This window comes from Ostrinia nubilalis, chromosome 21 (genome assembly GCF_963855985.1).
Source record: "Ostrinia nubilalis chromosome 21, ilOstNubi1.1, whole genome shotgun sequence".
Taxonomy (NCBI): Eukaryota; Metazoa; Arthropoda; class Insecta; order Lepidoptera; family Crambidae; genus Ostrinia; species Ostrinia nubilalis.
The window spans coordinates 13634917-13658198 of NC_087108.1; the positions used below are offsets into that span (position 1 = coordinate 13634917).

General features: G+C 37.2%; 1 non-coding gene and 1 pseudogene across 1 annotated transcript; both read right to left on the bottom strand.

The window, feature by feature from the left end:
* LOC135082132 (TWiK family of potassium channels protein 18-like) overlaps positions 1 to 3204 on the bottom strand; it is a 96025-nt pseudogene extending 92821 nt beyond the window's left edge.
* Positions 3205 to 4991: 1787 nt separating this feature from the next.
* Trnal-cag (transfer RNA leucine (anticodon CAG)) lies at positions 4992 to 5063 on the bottom strand. The gene has a single exon. It is a non-coding gene; the product is annotated as a tRNA-Leu (tRNA).
* Between the last annotated feature and the right edge of the window lie 18219 nt (positions 5064 to 23282).

Consider the following 23282-nt stretch of genomic DNA (forward strand, 5'->3'; position numbering starts at 1 on the left):
TCGACTTTAATTGAGTAATTGATACAATTTTATTGAATTTTTCAACCAATAGCAAATACCTACATTCTAATTTCAGGTTACACAACGGTACAAAACCTGAAATAGGTCGGAGTGGACTAATCGCATTAGGGGTGCCGCAGACGACCCAGTTGTCTCGCGTGCATTTTAGAGCGCTCGGATTTTGATCTAATGTGTCTATTTTACAAGCTTTTATTTAAATTGTAATGTCACTGTGGTATAACGGAAATTGATCTTCAATCACGCTAGGTTCCAGGAATCTATCCCAAATCCCCAAAGTGGGAAAAGTAACTTTGTAACTACACAACTAGCCTCTGAATTAAGTTTGATAGCTCTTAGCGAGCTTGATCCCGGAAAAAAGAAGTTATGTGTATTATGAATAGATTATTCGTAGCTCAGCCCACGCGATAGTTTGAATTGTTTTATCATTTGTATCATTTATGAGGAATATTCTAGAATTAGGTATTAGAATAGTTAATTAGAGGTTAGATGTTTAATATGTTTATGTAATAGTTAGATGTGTTCTTTTATTTACCGTGTTCAAAATTGTAACCAAACTTAAAACTAGGATTCGACTAATCACATTAGAAACAGCGAGGACGACCCAATTCGACTCGCGAGCAGTGTCGGGTGACGCTTGGACTTTGAATCTAATTACCATCAGGCGTTAAGTGCAATGTCCATTGACAAAGTGCTAAGTCAATGTTTTACCTGAAGTTACAAAAGTGAGAAACAAATTAACTTGCTTGTAGGAAGTATATGGAGCTCTTAAAATCCACGTGAGAACGATTGGATGATTGTCCCATTTGTCTGAGGTAAGTTAGTACTTCTAACTACTTTGTACCATACAAAGGTAAGGTAACTAGTCCATACTAAGCTTCTGCTCGTAGTTTCTCTCGTATAAATTATTATTCTCTACATTTATGAAAACAAAGAAATAAAAAAATTACAAAACCGGCATTTTCATAGGAAAGTAAAGACTCATATAGTAAGATTACATAATTTTAAGGTTTTGATCAAGTTTACGTTAGCTGCACCAACGCCCGCTCTTAGCTGGCAGCAACTTTGCATATCGCCGCTCTATCTCACTGGAGTTGCCAAGACGCGCTCTCCGCTCATTAAATTGGCTACTTCATCGACCAGGAGATCCACTATCTTTATTTATGGAATGACACATCCATGGTCTAGCAGTTAGGAAGAGGGATTAGTCCTAGATTGTATTACATGGTGGGCCACAATTTAAAAATCTTTTAAAGACAATCAAATCTCCCATTCCGATTGCGGAAAGTTGCGAGCTTTGTGATTTACCACTCATACGATTGAATATGAAGATCTAATATAATTTGCTATTGAAACTGAGGCTGTGGAAACTCCAATATAGGTGGAAGGGTAATCATATTAGATGCTGCAGAGGCGACCCACTTCGCGCACTCAGTTCAAACTGTAGCCATGACTTGCCCCTGGCGCATATCATTGGTTCGAAATTAAATTATGACGGATATGTCTCAGTAATATTGAGACCCGATATTGAATTCCAAATGCGGAGGTATTTGGCAGAGTCTGAGTATAGTACAGGTATGTAGAGTACCTTATGTGCGCTCTAGTTCATCTGCCGTCTCAGTCGCAACTACATAATATTATTTGTGAGCTACGAATCTGTCAGAGAATATTAATTAAATTAATGTAGAGGTAAGATACTTGATTTACGGATTCTATTATATCATTTCAAATTACGTACGAATATCTCTATTTCATGCTATGTTTTTGTGCGCAACTTCACACGCTTAAAAATTTTGATGCCAGGCTAGCATATTCCCGTGCCGAAAATTGTAATGATTCCTGTGTAAAGGTTGGTACTATGGAAAAGTCTCCTAAGATACGAGTGTATGGTACATTGTGTACAACGTATAACATAAAAGTGTACGAACTTTGAAAGGCGTACTTCATAGTTAACAGCACCATTTGAAAAAAGAAAACTTAGTGCTTTTAGAGAGAAAAATCCATGAATTTCATGAATGTGTAATTGTGTACCTACGGATATCGAAAATTAGAGTTCCGCTAATTCATGGGTGGAGAAACCGTGGGCGCGGGTTCAAAGCCGGCCCGCTGGCTTTGTTGGTGGAATAGAACACGGGTAGGTTTGAAATTCAATATCCATTAGCTTGCATAAATTTATTTGATGTGGTTAAAATAATATTTTTTGTTTTTGAAATTTGTAAACGTCGTATTAAAAGGGCCTGGAAAATTTTTGCCCTACTCGTTTATAATTAGTTTTTCATTATTACAGGACGTAGAAGATGCTGATTTGTTATTATTTTTAACCGTAACGACACATCATTTTGTTTTTCATTTTAATGGCGACGGGACGAAATTGCCGTATTAAAGAGGGGCTTCGCTTGCCACCAGCTGTGGGATCAAGTAGAAAGTAAATCAAAATCTTGAGGAAATCTCAAAAAGATATCATTTAAACGCACTTGTTTATGCTGATTTAGTATGAAAAGTTTATTATTATGCATATTAAAAGGAAATGTATGTACAACAATGCAATGTAAGCAATGTAAAATGTTAAAGTTGTTAAATAAACTTTTATTATTATTTTATTATTATTATTTAAAAAAAGTTCTCTTCTCTCTGGCAGGAAAATCAAGTTCATTTTTTCGTCCTGACAGTTTCAATCACGTTGCAAGTAAATCCTGGCCTACGTCAAAAATGACTAACGGTTTTTAAGAAAATAACATTATATTCCCAAAATGTATGTAAAAAATTCATTAGTACGAGCAAAGTAATCCATCAAAGTTCCCGGATCGAGAGTGACGGCTAAATTCCGATGTGAAAAATTCGCGCCCATCACTACTTTAGACCGCCATCAAAGATTCATGGCGCGGGCAACAAACGGCCGGATCTGTTGAATACAAAATCATTCAATTTCCCACTTACGTAGAGTCGAGAATCGCTCGGCATCTGGCCTCGCGCCAGCTGAAATCCCGTTCACAAGTTTTTCAAAGTCATTAGTTAAAACGTCACTGCACAACACAACACATCACGTCACTTCATATTGGGACACTGTCCATTGATAAAATTTTACATTAAAATTTGTTTGATAAATTAAAATTAAAAATTGTGACGAGTTCGAAGTTTGAAATTTCGTCAGGCGTAAATATGGTTCGGACCGAAGCGCGGTGCGGCTCAGGCGTGCGGTGCGGCTCAGGCGTGCGGTGCGGAGGCACTGGCGACCGAGCACGGACCACGAGGTTTCGCGGGTGCGCGCGCACTCGCCTCGCGCTTGACGGATGTCTTGCTTGACAGACTTCTGTAATAAGAGCGATAGTTCAGTGTGGGAACTAGTATTTATTAGTGGCCTAAGTACATACGAGTTTAAGTACGACTCATTGAAATCCGATTCTAGAAAACTCTATCATGGTAATTTGAGATGGACATAGGTACTTTGAAGAACGTGACATGTATTTTTTTTAACGATAAGCTTTAGAATGTTGTAAAATATAATAGATTTAAGTAAGTATTTGAGCGATAGTTCAGTGCGGGAACTCGGGAACTAGTCTTTATTAGAGGCAAGTACATACGAGTTTAAGTACGACTCATTGAAATCCGATTCTAGAAAACTCTATCATGGTAATTTGAGATGGACATAGGTACTTTGAAGAACGTGACATGTATTTTTTTTAACGATAAGCTTTAGAATGTTGTAGAATATAATAGATTTAAGTATTTGCTTTAAAAGTGGTTACAAAAGATGAAACATTACAATATTATTACAATCGCACTTTTAGTGCTTTCAGACAAGCAAAATAGAATCCAGAAACAATGTCATAGATATTTTAAATTTTTCAGTATTTCAGTTGTTTTCAGTGTTGCAATGTTTAATCTTTTAAAAATGGTTTAATTAAAATTTCGAAATTGGAACATAGCGAACTTAGTTTTCGGTGATTTAGGAGATATAAAAAAAAAAAAACGTGTAAAATGCTACATTGTTATGTGCATTGTTCAATTGCCAAGGGAAGTCGGGTATTTTTTATCCAGCGGCTCGATACAATTGCTCGATAGTTTGTCTTTCAATCCGTTCACACAATGGAACCGGTAATGGGTTCCATCGAAAAAATACAAGTGTAAATAAATAAAGAAATACTTACTACAATAGTGTCTACCCTCAACTTTAAGAGCAGACTTTATTCCCTTGTCGTCTGGTTGTGGTTTCGGCGATAATACTAAGAACTCTCTACGACAAAGCCTTAGTAAATAGTTGCTTTTGCGATGAAAGCGAATCACATCCAGGTCCTTAGGCTGATAGGTCGTACGTCAGGACCCGTTAGGCCCAGAACAGACGGTGAAACGCAACTGCAACGAAACTGCAACTTTCTGATGATTCTTATGAATGAAACTGAAACTGAAAGTTTCAAACTGGTCGCGTCATATGTGGTCTCTCAACGGACACTATGGCAGAAACTTAGATGCAACTCAAAAGTAACTAGCAGTTGCAGTTGCGTTTCACCGTCTGTTCTGGGCCTTACAGTTAGTCGCTGAAACTGGTTGGTATTAATTTTGGCTAAACTGTGAAATATAAATGAGTTTTAGTTATTATTAAGGTAAATAATAAGGTCATCACCTTTGTTTACTTTAATAATTATCTGTGTCATCCTTAAAACTTTTTACCGTTTTTAGAAAGACAAATAACACAGATTAGGTTCTTTCCTTTAATCTTTATTTTTTATCCACAACGAGGAAGCTCTTGGCCTGTATCTCACCTGATGGTAAGTGACGATCAGGCCGAAGGTGGAAGCGAACTTCACCCGGAATCCTATCAACCACGGAGGAACTGGCTATCTTACCTCTAACTGCCGGAACACAACAATGCTGTTAACATTGTTGTTATGGCGACAGACTTAGGTAAGATGGTGGTAGCTAACCAGGCGGACTTAGAACAAGCCCTACCACCAACCAAACCGAACAGAAAAATATGCCCCCACTGGGAATCGAACCCAGGACCTCTGCGTCTGAAGCAGGTGGTCTTACCACTAGACCACAGAGGCGGCTAATCTTCTCTGAAATCATTTTTCATAATGATTAAAAAATGTTTCAGAGAACATTAAAACTTTTCTTTTTCAAGACTCTACCTTAGAGCAATTTTATAATGTTTTTACAAAAACAAATGTCTTGATAATATCAATTTCGGCAGAATGAAATGATAAATAAAATAAACATCCATACGCTCAACGACCATAAACTCTACGAGGTCGGTCCGCTATCGGTCAGATTCGTTCAAGCACGTTCACTCGGGCCCTAACCGTAGCTCGGGCACCACGGGCAGGCCGTCCGTCAGGCTGACTGATGGCGCGTTTAGCTTTCGGACGCCGGGATTTTTGCAGGCCTTTGTTGTACTGTTACGGCCTAAGTTATTGCCTAGAATACTTTAAATGATGAGGACCAACGAAAAGGTAAGTAAGTAAGTAAACGCTGGTAAAAATATAGGCTTAAGTGCCTATTTATTGTTCCGTTTACTACTGGAAGTTTACTTCGTGAAATTTACCTGGAGTAGGTTCATATTTTTTACATTAAGTTCAGTTATACTTAAAATATTTATGTATGTAAAAATTTAAACAATCATGGTTAGTTTTTCTGGCCGATTAACTGCTGTTGACTTGGTGCAAAAGGGTTTAAATTAACATGATTGTATTATTGTAATGGTATCTACTCTACAATAATGACTGCACTACATCTATGGCTCTACTAAGTTACTTACGAGTATTATAATAAGTAACTTAGTAGAGCCACAGATGTACTTAGTTTTTTTGGAAAATGTGAGCGAGCGATTTTCCAAAAAAATAAACCTTAGCCATTCTGTATTACCATTTATGATAAATGGCAGGAAATTTTGGTTATTTTGTCGAAAACTTCGCATGAAAACAGCAATCAGTCGCGAAGTTGTGCCCGCGTCTGTCTGTCATCATCTCGGTTATTTGCTTACTCTGTTCTGTCTGAGCTAAGATATAAGCAATTTATCGATTTCAGACGATACATTTGTAACCTAAAATATTTTTTATCGCATAGATTCTAATTCCAAATCTAGTTAGATTGTAGACGCGTTGGAGCGGGTGCGTCTGGAATGATATAAGCGCTTTGGGATAAACGATGTTTGCCAATTCTCTTTTGTCTTGTTGAGTGTCCAATACTAGTGGCAGACTTCTAGCATATTTGACATTACTTTGCTCTCACAAGCTTTCGCAATACAGGCGATGAATGCTCAATGATATTTCTTACTGTACACTTACTTGCACAGTCATGTTGATTAAAGAATCGACAAACGAGTCCAAGACGCTTGTTTTCCGAACTTCGCAGAAAACTGTGAAAATAATATACAAACTACGCTACTATGCTACTTTTCTTCCACAATTTGAGGGTTTCTGACTGAATCATAATTAGTTTCAAAGCAATTAAAAGTTAATTGAAATTAAAGAGCTTATTAAACAATCTCAGCTCATTTCATCAAACTAGTGAAGAGAACAAGTTATTCGAGAAATATTATTTTTTTATTTGATTAGCACCTACATACGTACTTCGTGCTTTATCGCGCAGTACACACACGTGACTCTTCACCATAGTAATGAACTACCTAGCTAGACAAACGAATTTTCCATTGACTGCTCGTTGCTTAAAACAACACAGTCATTTTTGTATAATGAACAATTAATTTTATGGATCCTAAGCTACTAATACTGCCTGAGGCTTAGCCCGCCTCTCAGAGAAAGTGCTCAAATCGTGATAAAGAATATTATAAGTTCTGAACTTTGTAGATCAGTATTGTGATGCTAAATCTAAACCAAAATTAGTTAAGTGACTTAAGAAGTGAACATGCTTCCAAGAAACTGTCAGAAAACGTTTTCGCAAGTTATATATAAAAGTCAGCGGCGGTCACCATTTTATCAGTAAGAAAAGAGGCCTTGGGGTGGGTTACACCATCTTACTTTAACTTTGACGATCTGGTGAAGGTCGCGGGAAGTACCTGGATGCAAGCGGCGCAGGACCGGTCTTTGTGGAAATCCTTGGGGGAGGCCTTTGTCCAGCAGTGGACGTCTTTCGGCTGAAACGAACGAACGAACGAACGAACGAACTTTAACTTTAACAAACGTCAAGGGTCTGTCAAACTCCATATAGAAGGGACCGGTTGTTGTGGTCGCGATTGGGGTGGGGTGGTGCAATTCAACCTAAGTGTTTTACTTGGCGTGCCGTCGTCTGTACCTATACGTATAATGTTATTTAGAGGCTATGTAATAACAGTATTGTGAGAACTGCTGCCGACAAACTGTGTCACAGTTTGGCAGAAAATATTAATGTTTACTGTGTGTATTTATATGAAAAAAAATAAAAAAATATTAATACATACAGACCACAGCAGACGAATAAAAAACATATGACGAACCTTTGAAAGATGAAAGTTTAAAACTTGAACATCAACAATAACATTACAAAAACTCAAGTTCAATACAACCTTATTATAGTTGAAGGAGCGAAGTTTGAACGATTCATCCGCCTTAAAGACCCTCTACTTTGAATTGGCAGGATCTGTTCCCGGCTGTTCCCGGCTGTTCCCAACTATTCTCAGGTGAGAGTTCGTTTGCAACTCAACTGTATGACCTTTTGTTCGGTTTTCTTTCTTGCGCTTAGAGGTTTTAATTGGTTCGTGTATTTTTCAACTCGGTATTTTTAAGCGGAATGTACGGGAATAATACCTATTCAGGGCGGGGAAAGAAATAAGTATTTAAAGAGAGTATTTTTAACGCCGGTTAGGGCAGAGGGTTGGTGGGGTGCCTTCACAATGAGTTGTACCATAAGGAGAATTACTGTAGGTACAGTAATTTTTTTAAGTTAATTTAATTGAGGAACTTTTTTAGATTCAACAAACAAGAGTCATATTGATTAATATATCTCGTACTAACCCCATTGACCACAATGGCTTACGCGATTAATCTTTTAAAGCACTAGCGGCCGCCCGCGACTTCGTACGAGTGGATCCCGTTTTACCCCCTTAGGTGTTGAATTTTGCAAAATACCGTCTTAGTGAGCACCTAAGTTCTCCCATGCAAAATTTGAGACTCCTAGCACTTGTAGTTTCTGAGATTTCGTGATGAGTGAATGAGTCAGTTCCGTCAGATTCCTTAATTAGATTTGGGCCAGTCTGTTTCTATATTGCCTGTAGTAATGATGTGGACCTAGTGCCATGGACTAAGGGTAGAATTACGCTCTCACTAGTGAGAGATTGGTCTTTATCACGATGGAAAATATTTTCACGTCATGGTATAGATGGTATAGAGTTGATCGCGTCGACTTTAATATTCCGCCCTCCCAGATCCCATCGATTCACTTAACAAATTCATAAGAAAGTGCTTATAAGCCCCATTCAACGCCAAAGTAAAGGGGCACGGTAAACATCATCACCAAGTTTTTACGCGTACCTACACAATGCTATTTTGAATTGTTTTAAATTAAGTCAGACGAGCTTTTGTTCATGTGAATTATGTTTATCTGGAATAAAAACTTTATGATTAAATGAAAATGATGTATTGTGCTAGTTATTATAATGAGTAGTAGGAAATATAAGGGACTCACCAACAGCAAATTTATTTGATGTGGAAATTGTTACTTGGTTGATATAAATTCCCCGAAATCATTTCAAAAAGAGCGACTTCAGACAGATCAAAGATTATTCAAGAAATATCAAAATCAAATAATTTTGATTTTGGAAGGACTTTTTAATTCTTTAAACGGAACACGGGAACTTGGCAAAGTTTTTACATTTATCTCTCTACGGTAATATTTATCGGGGCTTTCTAAAACAAAAGTTACGAGCACTCTTAAAGGTTATTCGTTAAGCCTTCGATTGAAATTTGTTTGGTTCCACGATGACGACAACGGGAGCGATGGGAGAAGGCGCGAATAGATATTATGACATCAACATGAATACGTGGCATCTTAAGGAATAGTAATAGATGCTAGATATTTAATTTTTAGATTGCAAAAAGCAACGTGTCATTTAAATAATAAAAAAAATCTTAATCTATTTCGATGGCTCCTACGTATAAGGGCGAAACTGCCGCTTACGCCTTTTTCCAATTATTTAAGCAATGGTTTCACTTTGCTCTAATCTATAACATCAGTAAGAAAAAAAATTTTTTTTTCCATTAGATACAAAATAAAATTTTAGGCAAATAGGCGTATGTGCAAAACTACGCCACGTATAAAGCCCAATCATACGATTCGTCAATTTATACGAGTAGTTGCTTACATAAACATATATTTTTTATAATCCAAATCTTAAATAAAGCCATGAAAATATTTAGCAAATTGTTTTATTTATAAATTATGACACATTATATAGTTATTTAATTTTTAGCGTTAAGAGTCGCAACTCAAACTAATTTGAAAATTATAAATAACTTGAAAAAATCGAACTGCCTAAGGCATTTTTGGTTCAATTCCCGCCTTAGGCAATTCGATTTTTTCAAGTTATATATATTTTTAAAAAATATGACACATTATGTTAAAAGACCTAACTAAATCTCGAGCACAGTATATGGGCGTATTTGCGTTAAAACGTAAAACGGTACATTAAACGACTTTTTCTAACTGATATTTATTATTGATATAGCACATGATAACAATTAAAATAATTACATGCATAAATAAAGAGAGTAATCGCTTAAAATATTATATTTACGTTGTCATTTAAGTCTCTTTACGTTGAACAATATACATGAAATTATAGAAATATGCCGACGTAAAAGGGCAATGCGTAAAATCTCAAAATATATAAGAAAAATATAAAAATTGATAACAGCAGTAGCAAAAGCATTACATGTTAAGGCTAAATGTGAAATTTCATTAAATTCGTTTTAGTAGGTCAGAAGATATGACCCAAAAATATGGTTCTGGCCACTAAAATGGCTCTCCTGTAAAATTTACTTTTTTCACTTACGCCAGTATACGTAGGAGCCATCGATTTGTGCAAAAATCTTTTAAATTAACATAGCGCTTTGGGATGAGTAGGGAATTGAAGTGAAAAATCGATGTCCCGTATTTATTTTTTTAACCCAAAACAAAGAGACGTAGTGAAAATTCAAACGTGTCAAATGTAGTCCTTGAACTGTTGTATAACATAATATTTTTTTCAACTATTTCTGATCAGCACTAAAAGAGGAATAGGCTTTACAAAATGCCCATTTGACGCGGATTGAGGACTCTAATCGCCTTAAGAGTCGCATCGTTAAGCGGAAGGTCGTGGGTTTAATTTCAAATCAGTAATAGACGCTATTTCATGTCAAAAATGTAGAGTCTTGTCTGTTGTCGACTGTACGTCTGTGTTCCACGGAAACCTTTTTCTTTTCTAGGAAATAAGCTCCCAATAGTAAAAGAAAAGGATTACTAATGTTTGGCCAAAAAACGTTTCCCAAATTATCACATCGCAAACAACGTTTCGCAAATTTTGATTTGGCAAATTCTCATTTGGCAAAACAACTTATTGCAAACTTTTAATTCGCAAATGTCGTTTTTGGCATAATATTGTTTAGCAAATTATTGTTTGGCAAAGTATGTTTTGCCAAATGTTTCATTTGGCAAAAATATTTCACGATAAACTATTTACAAAATAATTTGATTGTCGCATAGAATGGACTACAAATTAGCTTGTGGTTATTATTTTGTTTAGTGGGTAGATAATATAAAATTTGTTCTAAAATAATTTTCATATTTCATTCTTTTTATCGAAATTTCCAAATGATTCATTAAACAATAGAGGTGATTCTAGCGCTCGGCGGCCGCTGCCGCGGCACGCTTCGCTCGCCTTCGCGCGTTAAGGGTCACTGTTCTAACCTAACCTAACCTACTACTTTATGCAATACCTACTTTCTGCAACCATACTATTTTCTGCAATCTCTTTGTTTTACATAAAATTCTTGTGAAAATGCCTTATGGTTTGATTTGTGGGTAACGGTGGGTAAGTATGTGAAGTGTCAATTTGACCAAACAAATTATTTGGGATATAATATTTGGCAAAAGAAAACATTTGCTATATAAACATTTGCCAAGTAAAATTTGGCCAAATGAAAATTTGACAAATGAATTAGTTGCGAAAAGTACAGTTGCTAAAAGTTCATTTGGGAAATGAAACTTTGGCGATAAGTTGTTTGCGAAGTGAAATTTGGCGAAAAGTAATTTGGCCAAACGGAAGGATACCAAAAGAAAAACATCATCTGCAAACATGCACATTAGTTAAGGAAGAAATAGGAAACGTGGTGTATTCTACCCTATGATGAGCACAAATAAACGGAATTCTTGAAATAATGGGCCTTCTATAATACCTTTCTGTTGTTCTCATGTACTTATTATCTTCAACGAAGAGAATTCTCAAATCTTTATCTAAAATGATTTCGCGAATATTGATGTGCCCACTCGTTGATTTATTACTTTGGCAAATTATTAATATTTAACCGGATACCTGGCGTTGAAGTGCTAGGGAACGATTGATTGGAAGAGTTTCTTTATTATTTTGGTTTATAAAGGTTATTCTGAAATCAGAAAACAAAATCTTTGTTTGCGTAAAGTAACATCTTCATATACCTACTATGTATTATAAAGATGTTACTTTCAGTAGTGTACCTGTGTTGCCATTACAAATAGCTTAATAAAACTTATAATGGATTGTAACCCGAAATAACTGTAAAGAGGTAAAAAACGTAGTTGATTCTTTAAAAAATAATGTTAGTGCCAAACTACAGTAAGCGGCATTAATCTTTGGATTCGAAATTGTAAAAGCCAATCTTTTACTGAAGTCCCGAGGGGTTCTGTGAAATAAAATATTCGTTTGGGTTAATGTATTAGATTTCAAATTCATTTTGCGCTATTTAACAGCTTTCGAGGATTATTATTAATAATTCTTATAAGATAATCATTACTTATTATTATCCCCTTTGGGACTCAATGTTAGTCGTTTATTTATTTACTTTTGACAAAAAATCTACGTTTTATCATACACTGTTAAGACAACAATCCAGTGTTGTTGTATAGCAAGATATTCAATTACACCGGTCAACAAAAAAAAATTCTTTTGCGCATGGATCTTACTTATTATATTCTGAAAATATTTGCATTTAAAGAAGTTATAGCTATTTGATTTTTCCATTTTCATAGTAGAATTTCTATAAAGATGCACGTCAGAGCAATTTCAGAACAATTTTTGTTGTTATTCTTATTTCTAGGTATCAAAGCAATAGAAATTTTATTTATTTATTTATTTATTTATTTATTTATTTATTTATTTATTTATTTACATACACACACATTGACTATTGTTACAGGCTAACCCAATATAATAGTAGTGCCAATCTTTTACCATAATTCAAATAATAATAATTAGATTACCTACATCATACATTTTCAGAATAAAATAAAAATAAAAATATAATAAAACAAATTTCAAAATACATGTCCAAACACATTAAAATAATCCATTACAATATAATAATAATAATAATAGCATAATCAAATCCATTAAATAAATTAATTAGTAATCACTAGCGTAACATAATGTCCATAACGTTATCTTTGTAAACTCGCCCAGAGAACACGCAAACAAGTCCAGACCATTAAAAGAAATTGCATTTAACGTGCGTATCGCTCGTGTGAGTGGGGCCCTGCTGAGCAGTGCCGTGCGCGCCCGCGGCTCCACCAGCAGCGGCGGCCGGCGCCGCCGTTCCACATACCTCTCCGGAACGCAAAGACTCACCCTCCCCAGTATCTCTGCATTCCAGACCTTGCCTCGCAGTAGCTTGAAGATGTAGAATACGAATGCAAAATCCCTCCTAACCCTCAATTCGTTGTACCCTACCATACCCATGACAAATAGACTTGGATACATTAATGGATAAAACGGATATATCCCATATAATTTCAAATATAAATATCTTAAAAATTTATTTTGTATGCGTTCCAACATGAGACTATATTTACTCTCACTTGGAGCCCAGATCATTGCATTACACTCGAGATGGCTTCTGACTAGTGCATTATAAAGTGCCATTATTGCCTTTATATTTGTAAAATTGTTAACCCTTCGCAGTATAAATCCCAAATTTTTGTACGCTTTTTTACAGATATTTACTATGTGGTTTTTAAACTTTAGCTCAGCTGTAAAACCTACTCCCAAATCCCTTACTTCTGTTACCCTCCTTAATGTTAATCCGTTTATATTATAATTGTATAACATAGGGTTATGTTTCCTTGTATATGATATTGTAACACATTTGTCAGCATTAAATTGTAATTTGTTTTGTTCACTCCATAACACTACATTGTCTATATCTTTTTGCAATAACGCACAGTCCTCCTTGCTATTGATTGGGAGAAACAGTTTCAGGTCATCCGCAAACAACAGGCATTGCGCGTTCTCTACCACCTCCGGTAGGTCATTAATCGTTATTAAAAACTGAAGAGGCCCAAGGTTGCTGCCCTGACTCACCCCTGATAGGACGAAATATGGATCAGACCTGTAGCCGGCGTACTCTACATACTGTTGCCTATCTCTCAAGTAGCTACTAAAAAAATGCAATAAATGGGGCGTGAAGCCAAAGCCCGCTAGCTTTCTTAACAGGACATCATTATCCACCACGTCAAATGCTTTGCGGAAATCAAAATACGCGGCGTCCACCTGTCCTCCGCTATCTATTATTGGTACCAGTTGAGCGGTATAATTCATGAGATTGCTCGCGGTGCTCCGGCCCGGCAGAAAACCATGTTGCGATTCAGACCACTGTGTACTCACTTGCTGAACTATGCTGTTCTGAACTGCTGACTCTAACACCTTGGCTGGAGTAGATAGTACCGCCACCGGCCTATATCCTTCCACCCTATCACTACCCGAGCTCGCCTTCGGAACTGGTATCACTCTGGTAACTTTCCACATATCAGGAAAGACTGCTGACTCCAAGCACTGATTATATATGTGCGAAAGCGGCTCTGCCAAGATGAACCTACAGTCCCTGAACAAGAAAGCTGGGATTCCATCAGGGCCCGCCGATCGCTTCGGCTTGAGCTTAGTGAGCGCTTGCAGTAACCTCGCTCGGTTGCAATGTCCCCACATGCACTCGTGCTGACCCATTCGAAACTCCCGCTTCCACTATAGCTGCGCTTACATTCAGTTGAGCTTTCTCCGTATTGTACACTGAATGAAAATACTTAGCAAACTCATCAACAATTTGTCTCTCTGTCAATACCTCCCCATCTTTTAATATTATTACGTGAGCAATTATTACGTCTCTTCGATTTAATATAGTTCCAAAAAGATCTGGGGTCCCTGGCTAAATGCTGTTGTACCCAATCCCTATGTTGGTCATGAGCCATTCTTACCATCTTTTTAACTTTTGATCTGCAATACGCGAACGCCTCATAATCAGTTTGTAGCTTACTAACTTTGTACCGCTTGTGAAGTATAGCTTTATGTTTTATACAATTAATTAATTCAGGATTATACCACTCTGGATACACATACTTTGTTTTTTTATTACATTGCTTCTTTAATGGTACACACCTATTAAAAACATCCCTAAGATTGTCATAAAAAAACTTTAAACTTGTTTCTACGTTACTTAAATCGTATAGATGTGTCCAGTCAATACTCGCAATAGACGAATATAATAATGGATAATTACCTTTCTTAAAGTTCCATTTTTCCTGCTCCATGGGACCGACGTCCGAATTGGAATAATGGGTGTCAGCACTGTGCGCTCCATGACTCGTCAACACTACAGATATTTCAAGTGGTGGATGATACACGTCCACCACTGGCACCAGCGACTCAGTTGCGGCACAAACACTAACATTTAGACCCCCACTCACCGAACTCAAGACCAAATCCAGCTGACGATCATTACAATTGGCCACCATGTTACTCTGTTCGAATCCACAATAACTTAAAAAATACTCAAAATAATTCCTTATATTTATAGAACACGAATATAAATTAAAATCACCTATAACTAATACTTTGTTATACTTCGTACACAATGAGGATCATTTCGATTTTTAGCTGTGAATGCAGATTTATAGGGCTAAGAAATCCTTAATACACAGTCCAAAAATTTTTGTTCTACGACAAAAATTGACGAAGTTATGGCCAAATTACTAAAAAAGTTCACTGACCGCCCGGCGCGGCGACGATGACGTCACTATATCCGATACGAACGCTGCCGGCGTACTGCGTGGATAGAAAATATTTTTTTCTAGCCAAACTATCACTTTTAGAGAAAAACTTGTAATGACATTTATTCATCAGAATAAAGTAAGCTATCGATAGGTAATTTTTAAAAATAGAAATTGTGAAAAATATCGCAAAAAACCATACGCTCATTCGATTCAATCGAACGCAGAGACGCGATCGGGGTCTCCGCGGTGGTATATTTGGCGATTTATTCAAATAAAGTGTTCATAAGTGTTGTTAGAGTCATATCTTCTTCCAAGTAAAATATAAAAATGTATAAGTATTAATTTATTTACTTCTAACAATAAGGTATAGCTGAGGCAGATACACTCTGCCTAGGCTACAAGACATTGCTATGAAGATCATTTCGATGTACACGCAATACCTACCTGTTATTTAGTTTTTCTGAGTTAAACCTACGTACCTACCTATCTATTCGCCGTTCCCATGGGCGGGCCAGCTGCTGCAGGAAAGGACAGCTGCTCCCTCCTGGAAATCTATTTAATCTTAGCCTAGAAGCTGGGTATGACTCCCCCCCATGCCAGAAATGCCAGAAACTGGGTATGACTTGCTGGTTCCCCCAGTCCATAAGCATAAGCTAGGTATGACTCCCCCTCGGCCAGAAGCTGGGTATGACTTACCTCCCCCCCCCAGGCCAGAAACTGGGTATGACTTGCCTCTCCCCCCTCCCACCAAGGCCAGAAGCTGGGTAAGGCTTGCCCCTCTCCCCCAGGCTATAAGCTGGGTACGACTTATCCCCCCCCCCCCTCCCCTAGGCCAGAAACTGGGTATTAGCATCATATAATGTATTATTATGTTCAATACAAACAATCATTAAGTTACACTCACCCCAACCGCGTCTCCACATTCCATCGAATCCTATGAAAATGTGGTTTTTGGACATAGCTATACTTATTTTTCACAATTTTTAATTTTAAAAATTACTGGTCGATGGGTTACTTTATTTTGATGAATAAATGTTATTAAAAGTTTTTTTCTAAAACTGATAGTTTAGCTGGAAAAAAATATTTTCCATCCCAATAGTACGCCGGCTGCGCTCGATTCGGATATAGTGACGTCACGCGGTCCTGCGTACGTTGACTTTTAGCGGCAGAAACGGCCTATGTTTATTACTTAATATCTTCGTAAGTAATGGTCCGATTTGGATAATTCAAAAAGATATATCTTTCTTATGTCCTAAAGATTAACGTAGATACCAGTATTATTGAATTTTCTACAACAGTACTGATCCTCATTGTTCTATTATTCTATAAAGTAACATACATTCATCATCACTACATCGCGGCGGAATGTAAACAACACACGACAAAAACAAAAAACGCTCGCGCAAGTACACCGCCGCGCAAGCGAGTTCAAACATACGATCTATTAAACTGACGTCCTTGGGTATCGATACTCTTCGTAGCTCGAACCGCGGTGTGGCCACGAAAAGCGCGCCGCCCTGTTTCCGCCCATCTGTACGATCACAGCGTATTATCTGATATCCACTAGGGATTAATTCTGCATCCATTATTGACTCGTTGCAGCCAGTTTCCGTGATTGCAAAGAAGTCTGCACTTGACGATGCTACATTTGCATAAAACTCTTCCAGCTTCGTCCGAAGTCCCCTTACGTTTTGATAAATGATTTCAAGTGGTTTTTTCCTTCTCTCTCGGTTTGTTGTCAGATCTCCGAAACCAAACCCACTCACAATATTCGACATTTAATGGCCACACATCCGGTTTGCATAATTTTTCATAGACACTCTCTGGTACGCCCACCATAAATGACGAATAATCTCTCTCAGTTTTTGGTTTTAATTTCTCAATTTTTACCGAAATTTCATTCCCACATACTTTCCTTACATGGTTCTCTAATTGTTCCGTTGTTGTATCTTTTTTCAAACGCCACACATGTAAAAACTTTTTCCTTTCCATGCCTTGTATTTCAATCATACTCGTACATCCTCTTTTTACTTCATTCCTTGAATATCTATTTTTCCTTGACTTTACTTCAGTCCACTCGTTTTGATTACCTTCCTTATTTTTATTTTCTATTAAAGTTGCCGTCTTAGAAGATTCATCCTTACTCTGCAACTGTACTTCTTTCGTACGCAATATCGCTGGTTTTATGGCTCCACCTTGTTGTGCCGGAACGACTACCTCCAATTGATTTTGTGACAGAACCTTAGAATATGATAATTGCGTATTATTATTACCTTTATTTGTTTTCAATTCGTCTAAACATCTTTGTAGCTGTTCATTTTTTATTGTTACTGCTTCTAATTGATCTTTTAATTTGCTTACATCTTCCATCTGATTAGGCATGCATTTTCTTAATTCAAATAATTCCATTTCCGTCTTCTGAAAACGTTCCTGTAGTAGATCATATGCTTTCATTTGTTTTTCCAAACGAGAAGTTATTTCCGCACGAAATTGCCGTATTTCTTGCAATAATAATAAACTCATGTCGGCATCCTCTGCAGCCGTAGGCTCGTTTATTCTGAGCCTACTACCTCTCTCTGTGTTAACGTTACTATTTGGGGTAAACGTTTTATTCATTATTATGCTGCTCCTTACTGGCGTATTAATGTTGTTCTTTTTAGGGTTTGTACATACACACTCCGGACATACCCATTGGTTCTTAGTTTCCTCCGTAAAGGTTTCAAATACATCAGGTGATATTGTTAGGCAATTCAGATGATACAATTTCTTGCATTTTTCTTCACTGCACTCCATATATAACAAATCATATATCACAGCATCACAGGCGCCACACTTAGTCCCCATCTGTATGATACTAGACTTATTCGTCCCTTTATAACTATTTAAAAACACTTAAATTCTCCAAGACAATCGCAAAACACGTCTGTATAAATATATAAATAAGCTATGCATAACCCGTGCGCAAAAATACTGTAGACAGTTGTTATTGGTAATTATATTTTTTAATTTATAATATTGTTTTTATTTCAGGTAAGCAATAAAACGTCTCGTCAGTGACTAATGAAGCTTGCTTTAGAATCTCTACTAATGTAAGTAACTACTTAATTTAAATTCTTATCAAAATCCATTGCCGCTTTGCTGAAGTAGCTATTATTGTCCACTCTCGGTACAAAACTTGGTGTGATAAGCCCAAACAACCCGACGATCCCTGCTGGCTGGTCTAAAGGCTGCGTGCACGATGGCGATCAGACGTAAACGCATTGACCACCATCGCTATCAAAATCGCGCACGCAGGCTGTACGCTTTGGTTTGCCTGAATCTTAAGGCGAGATGCACTGTGTGTGTACACATTAGTCGTGGGTCGTAGCGTGGTAGCGTGTTACGAAGTCTCACGTAGCGTACGGACGCCACAAGTTACTTTCGTAATTTACGTTTCCATGTTGAAAAATGTACATCCTGGTAAACACGTAAATAGCAAGCCAAGTTTCATAAGCTGCTTTGCAAATAATAACTCGTTGGAATAGGCAACCTGGATACAACGTACAATGATTTTCCGTTGCATCGGCACTCGCTAACAAAGTATTTCTTCATTTATTCCAGTATAAGCATTCTCTATGCATCGCACAAGTGTACGTACAACAAAATAAACGATCCTTGCTTTACATTTTTGAGTAGCGCACTTGAAGCAACAGCTTTCCGCGTAGGTATATCATTAGTGCTGAAGAATAAAAATATTCTACACTCTTCTGTGTATTGTGAAACATTTAGAGTACACTTTTGGAATCTGTTAAGGGACTTAGGAAAAATTGAGTTCTTGCGCTGCTTCTTCTCAGCACTGGCCCATTTATTGTCCTGAAACAGTGGTAGAGTTGGAACGGAACGCTTTTCTAAAGCCTATAAAAATATTTTTGTTTTTGTTTTGCTACCTACCTAAAATGACTACTTTTATAGTCTTTATAAACATTATTATCCTTCAATTTAGTACAACTACAATACGTGCATTTTATCCTTGCTTTACATTATTTGCTGAGTAGCGCTCCTGCTTAAAGCAAGAGCTTTCCGCGTACTATAAATTAATTAGTGCCGGGGGAAATAATTTCCCTCAGTGTATTTGTAAAGTATTTTTAATGCCGATGGCTTCAGAATACGTAATAATATCCTTTAAAGTAGCTTATGTATTATAAATCTTGCTCGTTCATTAACTAAATTACAATGTTGTTCTCTTTCCAACTAATATTATTTGTTATTTGACACTGAATAAAAACCTGTTTAAAAAGTGGAGTAGGTACCTATTTATCCTGAGCTGTGGTAGAAATATGGGTTAAAATTTCTCACAACTTCGGTGGTCACAGCTGCGTAGTATCTATACAACATACTTTTTGTTACGAAGTTCAGAACAATTTTTTTGTACAATTTTTAACTTTACATCATCGTGTACAAATCAGTACTTTATACATATAAGTCTAATGTTTATTGGCGTTTAAAAACAACTTTTTCAAGTTATTATTTGTTAATAGTAATAAAAACGGCCCTGGTTATGTTTACGCGGAGTTTTCCCTCCGAGTTTGGTTTGCATTATGAGTGCCGCCCGCGGCTATTTATTATTTGTTTAACGAAACCAATGGGACAAGTTATTCGAATTCGTTTTCTAACTTCGGTAAATCAAACTGAAAGTGAATATTTTGATTTACTTTGCTGAGTTTGCGCAAACTGCCGGACGCCAGTGCTTTGAGGCGCGGTCGTTTTGAAAACAGATTTTTTTGGTTTGAATGTTTGGGCTGTGGGTCTTTATAACTTTGTTGGAATTTTGAAAAGATGGTTTACGAGTGCATAGAACACAGTGAATTTAACGGTTCAGTTTCCGAAACCTTATTTAAAGCTCTTATAAAAAAGTTTTGTCGTTTGACCTTGTTACGAATAATACTGTTCTATTCTTCGAGACCCCAAATACCCCAATACTACTTACCGTTTTATTACATTACAGCTATTTAAATAAATAAAATAGAACGCCGATTATCCGAATTAATTGGGACCGGGGTCGATTCGGATAATCGAAAATTCGGATAATCGGACATAGACTGGTAATAGAGAAAAACGAACTATCACACATAGAAAAAACTTTAATTAGTTTAACAAACAGATATATTTCTACTTGGCGTTATTGTAAAACTGCTACAATAACGCTCAGTTGAAATATATCCGAATTCCAACAAAAAAAATCAAAAATTACTTGGTTTTAATTTTTTATATTACTCTTAGGACCGATTCGGATAATTGGCGATTCGGTTAATCGGCGTTCGGATAATCGGCTATCGTTCTACTGTACATACGCTCTAAAAATACAAATTTATAAAAGTTCACGATGCGGTGCGATTGCTTGCAATATCGCATATGAGTGCACCGCACTGTAGGCATTAGGCTGTGGTGTGCTGTAAGATATCTTTTCCATTCCATTTTCTGCAACTGCCTATCGTTTATCTGCGCCCACTCCAGTGCACTGCATCATAATTATGTATAAGTTTATTCAATAATATTGCGATATCGTGGTTGTTTTTGTATCGCATAAAGATTATGCATTATGCTCTATTTTAAGCATAGTTGGTAAGTAGTTCACATAGGTACGAGTAATTACGTCAACGCCATCAAGTTATGATTACCACAACTAGGTATGCAGCATAACCGATCATTTGAGAACTAAATACAAAATGGGGTCTTGAACTGGCATACCTGCTATTTCTTTGGTAGTAATTTGCAACCAAATACCACATACTTTAAGCTCAGGAGCATTCACTGCGCTTCCAGCTGTTCAGTAAAATTACAACTTTTTTCAGAGTGCCTAGTTAGAAAGACATTGCTTTGTTAAAACCCGTACACTTGCATAAGTTGCATACTTACCTCTATCGCCATGCGCCGCACGTCTCCCATAGTTTATTTATCTGCGCGCCGCTGCACTCACTGTGCGCTCATTTCGTCCCTTATCGGAGTGCAGACTGAATTTTAAATCTCCATAATACATATTAATGCGCAATTTAAATCGCAGGATGATTAATAAAGGGAAATTAAGCGATTCAAAAGATTTCAGGTCGTTTGTTATAGCAGTCTTATCATTTGGATAGTAGGTAATTGCATTGTATGACGATGGTAATTAATTTGTTTACATTTTATAGTGGTTTGGTGGTGGTTTTTACATGGTAATGTAAATCCGCTCATTTAAACTTTAATAATCTTGGCCGTTGGTTCAGAAAAGTTCTCGAGTGGCGACCACGGGACGGAACACGTAGCGTGGGCAGGCCTCCCACTAGATAGACCGACGATCTGGTGAAGGTCGCTGAAAGAATCTGGTCCGCCGGTCCTATGGAAATCTTTGGGAGAGGCTTTTGTCTTTGAATGAAAAATAATCTTGAAAATTACTTGCATTATTTATTACCGTTTCAACCAAATGACGTCCACTGGACAAAGTTCTCAAATAAAGTACTTATTCTGTAATCAATTGTCACAAGTCAAAAGCTTAGCATTTTGTCGTGTTGTTTTCATCTCCACAGTCAGGGTCGCAGGTGCGCGAGGTTAGACGTCCTCCGAGACGGGTCCCTCCCAGGTGTGAAAGCAACGCGATTGGATCCGGGACGATGGAGGCTGCAGTTTGTTTGGGATGGGGACTTTATGGGAACTCATCAATCTGATGCCGTGGGTAATAAACCATGCGAAAGACATTGACGCCGAGTCTTGAAATTTAGACGATATATTGTCATAATTTATTTTTAGATTTAAAGACGACTAAGGGCCCGTTCCCACGGCAATTTAGCTTTACTGGATTCAGTTCTGCGGGATCCTGCAAAAAACGATGTCGCCGTGGAAACATGTCCTTAGGCATGCTTGTGATAAGTATCGCTTAGACTAAAATGACTAATTAAATGGCACCATACAGCCCACTATAGCAGTGCTGTGCCGACGTGACGTCACGCCGCAATATGACGTCACGTGATTAATCAGCGCGTGCGGCGGCGCGTTTGATTTATCGCCGCGCTCGAAAGGCAGCGCTGACACCCATTGTGGCAGCTGCTGTAATTACTAAATTACTTTACATAAACATTTGAAAGCACCAAAGTAAACTATAAGTCTGGCGCTTAACTAATGCTGGATTTCTATATTCAATCCTAATCCAAATCAGACGGATTTGGGTTGTCAACTGTCAAATTTCAATATGTTTTTCGACAAAATATCTGCGGTTTTCGATGTTCTTACATTTAAATATTGTTTATAAGACTTAAATATTATTAAACAATACTAAAGTGTAAATGCATCGAACATTTTGGATATTTCATCTAAAACTGAATTAAATTTGACAGTTGTAATCCTGATTTGGTCAAGGATAGAATATTGGAATACGGGCGTAAGTCAGTTCCTGAGGTATGGGAGCGGCACGGGATTGTGGGTGTTATTGTGACGTCAAACGTCAGCGAGACTTCAGATGTGCTTCAGACTTATATGATCTGCCACCTACTGAGCCGCTTCTATACCTCAGGCTGTAACTCAGTTAAGCACTACACCTGTATAGCCTAGCTAGCGGATTATTGAAGTAACAATAAAGTGAGCATAATGCTGCATGTTGCAATGCGATCATAAAAGCGCAAAATAAGCACAAACTGTATTCAAGACGCAGATTACCTGTATGCATATGTAATGAAATATTATTAAAATTTCCACTCTTTCCTTTACTCAGGAATAAAGCAACTATGTAAAAAGAAAATAATATAATACTAAAGACCTTTATGACGTTTTCTTTACAGCTTCACTTTCATTGATTTACTTATGTACATTTTAAACAGCGCAGCGCGAGCAATTAGCGCAGACTACAAGTCTACTGTGACACGTGACGTCACGCCGCAATATGACGGCTTGATTTATCGCAGCACACCGCACGGCGGCGTTGACAGTTATTGTGTCAGCTGGTGTAATTACAACAATCTCGGTTGTAAAATATACTTGAGGAAGTATTTTTTGTGAACGCCATTAAAAACAAAAAGACATCATCGTCGTCACTAATTTCAGCCGTAAGACAT